Here is a 7,119-nt window from a genome sequence, read left to right as displayed (position 1 = left end):
CATTTTTGAGATGAGGACATTTATCATACTTTTTCCAAAAAATAAATTAAGATGAGGATGAGAAGTTCATCTTCTTTATATCATGACGAGGTGATTTTTTTAAGAATTGTATTTTTGTAGAAAGATTTTATGCATATATTAATTGAGTAATAATATTATATCAATAAAAATATTCAATTTTAAAATTTATTTAGATACATTAATTTTATTGAATAATTATATAAAAAAATTTACACTATAAATATATTAAAATTAAACTCTTTTTTAAATAGTTTTCATATGACGATATATATATATATAAGAGTAAAACAATTTTAGTGGAATGATAATATATATACTATAATTATATAATTTTATAAATTATCTTTATGCATTTCCTATATAAAATTAAATTAAATTTTGACGTGATATTTTGGAACACTCGAACTGAAAGACTGAAAAATGTTTATATCAAATCAAATATTATTACTAATAATGTAAAAAGAAAAATATTAATCGATTGAATATCTGTATAATTACTTTTACATTGAACGTGTATTTAAATTAAACTATTATAATACATAAATAAAAGTTAATAATGTTTAAAGCTTCAGGTCCAACCGTCCAAAATAAAATTAAAAGTGTGTTGAAATATCAACAAATATTCTTCACGTATAAATCATTTTTTAATACAAATTCATATAAGTCTCTTTAATCTAATTCACCTTATCCATCACTATCTAACCAATTTTTCAATTAACGCGCGAATATACGATTAATTTTTTCGAAAGAATTTCGTTTCCGTTTTTGAATTCTCTCAGCATTTTCGATCTATGTTCTCTTCCATATATCTCTGCATTTTCTGTGTTTCTCTTCATTCGTTTTTTGCATTCTCTTTTTTCGTTTTCGCGATTTCTTTTATTCTCTATATTTTTGAAATCAAACTCTGAAATCAGTTTTGAACAGTTATCTCGTTGTTGAAGATAATGAATGATTCAAGTTCAGATTGTCAATTGAACTAGAGCGAATTGGATTATTGTTTTGAATCCAATCAAATGGTTGAGCTGTGATTCGATTCTAATTAATATTTTCGTTAGTAGTTTATGATTCTGTAAGTGAATAATGTTGTTTTTGTTTGTGAAAATTGTTGTTCCATTGATGGTTTAAATTGAATGTAATATAGGAGTTCTGTATTAAAGAAAATATTTTTGTGTATTTGCAGCAAATTTCAGTGTAAAAGTAAGATATTTATGTGTATTGTTTAAAAATTTTCGGTGTATGTGTACTGATAAGTTCTACATAATTCAACACTCTTCTTCTCCTTCCTCCTCATCTTCTGTTGCTTCTTCTTCTTCTTCTCTTTTTTCTTATTCATCTTTTTCTTCTTGTTTTACTTTCTCAAATTTCTTATTATTTTATTCTCTTAACAAAAATAAAAATAAAAATAAATCAAACAAAAAAGACGAAAAAACACATAATGCTGCAAAATTACTTAGAAGAGGATGAATTTACATTCATTCAACTAAAAGAAAGAAAGAAAAGAAGAAAAAAATACAACATTAAAAGAAATATTTTTGTGTATTTGCAGCAAATTTAATTTCTATGTAAAACTAAGATATTTATACGTATTGTTTAAGAATTTTCGGTATATATGTACTGATAAGTTCTGCATAATTCAAAACTCTTCATCTTCCTCCTTTTCATCTTCTAGTGTTTCTTCTTCTTTTTTTCATCATCATCACCAACTTTTTCTTCTTTTTTTCTTATTCATCTTTTTCTTCTTATTTTACCTTCTCAAGTTTCTTTTTATTTTACTATCTTTACAAGAATAAAAACAAAAAATCAAACAAAGAAGAAGAAGAAACACATAATGATGCAAAATTACTTGGAAAATGATGAATTTACATTCATTCAACTAAAAGAAAGAAATAACTAAGAAAAAAAAAGAAGAAAAAAATGAAGTATTAAAAGAAATATTTTTATGTATTTGTAGCAAATTTGGTGTAAAATTAAAATATTTATGTGTATTGTTTAAGAATTTTTTGTGTTTTTGTACTGATAAGTTTTGTATAATTTAAAACTCTTCCTCTTCCTCATCTTCTGCTGCTTCTTCTTCTTCATTTCTTATTTCATTTCCTCATAATTCTTTTTGAATTCAGCTTCGAAACTTTCTTCATTTTTTGCGACGATTTTGAGAGATTTTTGAAAAATTTTTATCCTTGTTTAAATTTTGAGTGTTGCGATTTTGATTGAGAGAGAAGAACCGTTTGTTATAATGATTTTTGCGTTATTCAAAAATTGAAAAAAATACGTATTTACACACAATTTAAATTAAAAGTTATTTTTGTTAGATTTAGACCAATTTATATAAATTTATATACCAAAAAAATTTATAAATATAACAAATCTAAAATATTAATTCTTTTTAAAACTCTACAAGATTTTCTGAATCTCCAGCTGGCAACATGAGATTTTTTAATTCAACAATTTAAGTTTAAAGCATTCAGCTTCTAAGACAATCATTGAAGACAATAAGTACACATCAAGAGACTATATATATAAACGAAAATAATATATAACATTATATATATACATTACAAGATATATTCTCCATTTATATATTATTTCAGTTCGCACCTTCTTTTTCTTTTATAATCTAAACATATATTTACAATTATCATATCAATGCGTGTGTAGCAATAATTATAATAATAAACGTGTGATAGCTAATATAATAAAGAGTTAAATACGATTTTAGTCTTTAAAGGATAAGTCAAAAAAAATTTTTGTTTTTAATTTTTTTTGTATATAAAATTGTTCTTAAGATTTAATTTAATTTTAAAATCGTCCTTACTTTAAAAACTAATATCGTAGGGAGGTGACGAAAAAAGTGAAGATAGAGATAAATTATATATAGATAGCTTTTTCTTCTTCTTTTCTTTTTCTTTTTTCTTCTTTCATTCTCTCTTAATTTAGAGGAGCAGAAACATCCTCTTTCTCTTATTTTTTATTTTATAATTTTTTTTGTTATGGATAATTTAGTCTAAAATTTTGATATTTAAATAAATTAAAAATGACAATTTTAAAACTTTGTTTTAGATCTTAAGGACGATTTTGTATGCAAAAAAAAAGTTAACAACAAAAAAAATTTTTAACCTACACCTTAAAGATTAAAATCGTATAAATCCTATAATAAATACTTTAATTTCTAATAGAAAGTTTTTGGTTGAAGAAGTCCTAGTAATAAATAAGATCGATAAACTACTAAAATACACTCAAATTATTTTGTTGTTAATAAAAATATTTTTAAATTTTGTTATAAATAAAAATATTTAAAAATGTGACAAAAATGCATATTTATGAACTAAGATATTTTACATTAATAAAAAATAATGATGTAACAAATGAAACTTTATTTTTATGTGCCAAATAAGATTTTGACATTGACAAATAAATTATATTACACTTTTCTATTAATGAAATAGGTCTCTGATCATGATTAGTCATTTTTAACACATTTTAAAACTATTTAAAAACGTTTTTGTTAATAATAAAATTTAAAATATTTTTGTCAGCGTGAAGATATTTTAGGTGCATTGTTGATGATTAACGTAAATATCAATCATAATAAAACATTATTAATATACTAAAATGGTACTTTAGAAAAGATATTATGATGGATAAAAGATTACTTTCATTAGATAATACAATTTTTTTTCATTAATTATTAATAGTAACTATTAACATGAAACGTTAACCTCGCATATATTATCATTAAGTGTCGACCTGTTTTAGCCGGACAAATCAGTCCCTGAATTAAAGTACAAAACAATCCACAAAGAGTTTAAAAAAATTTAAAACAATCCTTAAAAAATTTTTAAAATTCTAAAACAATTTCTTTAAATATTTTTAATTATTTTTTAAAATAAACTTTAAAAAATATTCTTAAGTTAAAAATCTATGTTTTTTCTTGGCATAATTACTAAATGCGTGATAGCACAATTAGCTTTATTTTGCAAGTCTATTTTGTATAATAATACAACCAATAAATTTCAAAATTTTTTAAGAGCAACTCCAATGAAATATTTTTTGGATATCATTTTTTTATGTCTATAGGGACTGAATTAATTTAAAATTAAAATTTATATTAGATATACTATTTAATTTGAAATGAGATCAATATTAATAAAGAGAGAATGTATCACTTTAAAAAAATCAAGCAAATGATTTCACTTGCATAACATATTAAATGAAATAATTAAAAATGATATAAAGTTTAAATTGAGTTGAAATCAAAGTATTGAAATGACAAATCTCATATTGAGTTTTAAATCAATTTTTATTTTCCACAAATGTTTATATAGAATTTTGTATGACTCAAAATAAAATTGAACTAAAACTAAGTATTATAGATGCTCTAAGAAACATGAACAGAATACCTAGATTTATCAAGACATTTTTTTTAAATGTTGTAAAGTATTAAAAAATTTCAAAATGAAATTTTATAAATGAGTTACATTAACCTTATGGTTAACCAAAAGTTACAAATTTAACTTTAAAGATGACTTTTTCGCATTAAAGGCAAGTTTAAAAGTGTTGTTTTCATAAGCATTTGAATAAATACTCTCAATTATTTATGTGAAAAATTTGATGTTAAAACAAGAGTTTTCCTATCTTTTCAAACAATACTAATTTATTTTTTTTGTTATTAAAGAATGATCATGGAATATAATACCTATAAATTAAATTAAATTAAATTAATATTTTATATAGTAAAAAATAAATATAAATTTATTTTATTTTATTTTATTTTATTTTATTTTATTTTAAAAAATAGTATCTTTTCAAAATTAATTTAAAATACATAGAAATTTTTTGTATATATAAATAATTAAATTTGAAGTAAAGAAATAAAAAATTTAAGAAATTAAAATTTATTAATTTAAAAATAATTATATATAAATAATAAAAAAGGACTGTTTTAAAATTTTTAAATTTTTAGGAGATATTTTTATACTTTATTTTATAGATTGATTTATCTAACTTGTATTTTTGTTAAAGATATAAATATTAATATTGTCTTTTTTTTATCAGCTTAAATTTTTGGGATGAGTGATTTTATTATATGGTATTAAAATTCTATGTTCAAAAAGTCTAGAGTTTGATTATTGATAAATTCTTAAAATAAAAAAAATTAGCATAAAACAAATAAAAAAATCTATGCAAAAATCAAACAATTCTAAAAGAGACTTTTATTTAAAAAAGAGTATTAAAAAATAAAGATATAACTATTAATATTGTCTTTTCTATTAATTTAAACTTTAATAGTCATTGTTAATAACTAATGGAAGAGATTATATTATTTAATAAAAATAAATATTAAAAATTATTTTATATATTTTAATCTTAAAAAAATCAAAATATTCAATTTTAAAACTCCAGAAACTGATTTAAATAATCGCTCGTTCAGTTTCAAAGCCTTCAGCTTCTACCACAATCATTGAAGACAAGCAATAAGTACCCATCAAGAGGCTCTATATATATAATAAACACAAATAATATATAACAGTCTATATATATAAAAAATACTTTATATACATTACAAGATATATTCTCCATTTATATATTCTTTCGCAACTTCTTTTCTCTATAATCTAAAAATATTTACAATTATTATGTCAAATGCGTGTGTAGTAATAGCTAATATAATAAAAATATTTTTAATAGAAAGTTTTGGGTTCAGGAAGTCCTAGTAATAAATAACAATAATAAAACTTTATGAATACACCAAAATGGTACTTTAGAAAAAAAAAGTTATGCTTAATAAAAATTTAGTCACCAATTAATTATTTTGTAGAAATACATATTTTATATTAATGAAAAGTATAAGTATTCTGTTGTAAAAAAATAATTATATTCTGACATCAAAACTTTACTTCTTCTGTTATATATGAAGTATTTGATTATTTTGATGGGTAATTATTTTGTTAGAAAAACTATTAGTAATTATTTTGTATATCCTCAACCAACTATAACTCAAATTACATCATTTTCTTATACTCATACGAATTCAAATTTCATTCATAAATTTAAAAAAAAAAAAATTTTTGTATGTCAATTATCCTTACATAATAAAATTATATATAATAAATAAGGTAAATGCTATCCTACCCTCTCTAAAATAACATGTAAGTTATCCTCTCTGATGTGTCATATTTTAATTGGGTATTTATTTTAACCTGAGTTACTTTAGTCTCATGAGAGTTAATAATATCTTAGAAGACGGTGACGGCCTGACAGAAGAAGAAAATGCAACACCCAATAAGACGATATTTAGGAGGCACAACCACGACGACAAAGGTGTGGGGAGGAGTAAACGCAATTAGAGAGAGTTGGAGTTGGAAGAATGATTTGGGAAGAGAAAACAAGACATTCAATGAGACGGTGATGCTTGGGAGGCGTAACGACGACGAAGGAGTACAATGGGGAGGAGTAAACGTAATTAGAGAGAGTTGGAGTACCTTTTCTGAAGGAATGATTTGGGAAGAGAAAATAAGACCCCCAATGAGATGGTGATGCTTGGGAGGCGTAATGACGATGACGAAGAAATGAGGAGGAGTAAACACAATTAGAAAGAATTAGAATACCTTTTTTAGAACAATGATTTTGGAAGAGAAAACGAAACACCAATCAGACGGTGATGTTTGGGAGGCGCAAGGACGAAGAAAGAGTGAAAAAGGTAACTCAAGTTAAAATAAACACCCAATTAAAATATGACACATCAAAAATGATAACTTACATGTTATTTTAGAGAGGGTAGGTTAACATTAACCAATAAATAATAGATGGAAGAAAATAAAATAAAATTTACATTTACAATGACCTAACAATTAAATAAAGGCGGAACATATGGGCAAACAAAAAAGTGTTGAATCTCTAATATAATCTCTAATCTCTATCCACTAGTATCCTGTTACCTCGATTTGCGTTATTCTATATATAAATACCAACATCATTGTTTTTCACTAATAACACCTTCAATAATATTCTTTTTCCATCAACAAAATTCTTCTTCATCTTTTCTCCTTCTCATCATCATCATCCATGGCTTCACAATCTCATCAAAAGCTCACAGTTTCC

Source organism: Arachis ipaensis, chromosome B5 (assembly GCF_059453495.1).
Source record: "Arachis ipaensis isolate K30076 ecotype BB chromosome B5, ASM5945349v1, whole genome shotgun sequence".
Lineage (NCBI taxonomy): Eukaryota > Viridiplantae > Streptophyta > Magnoliopsida > Fabales > Fabaceae > Arachis > Arachis ipaensis.
This window is presented reverse-complemented; position numbering follows the sequence as displayed.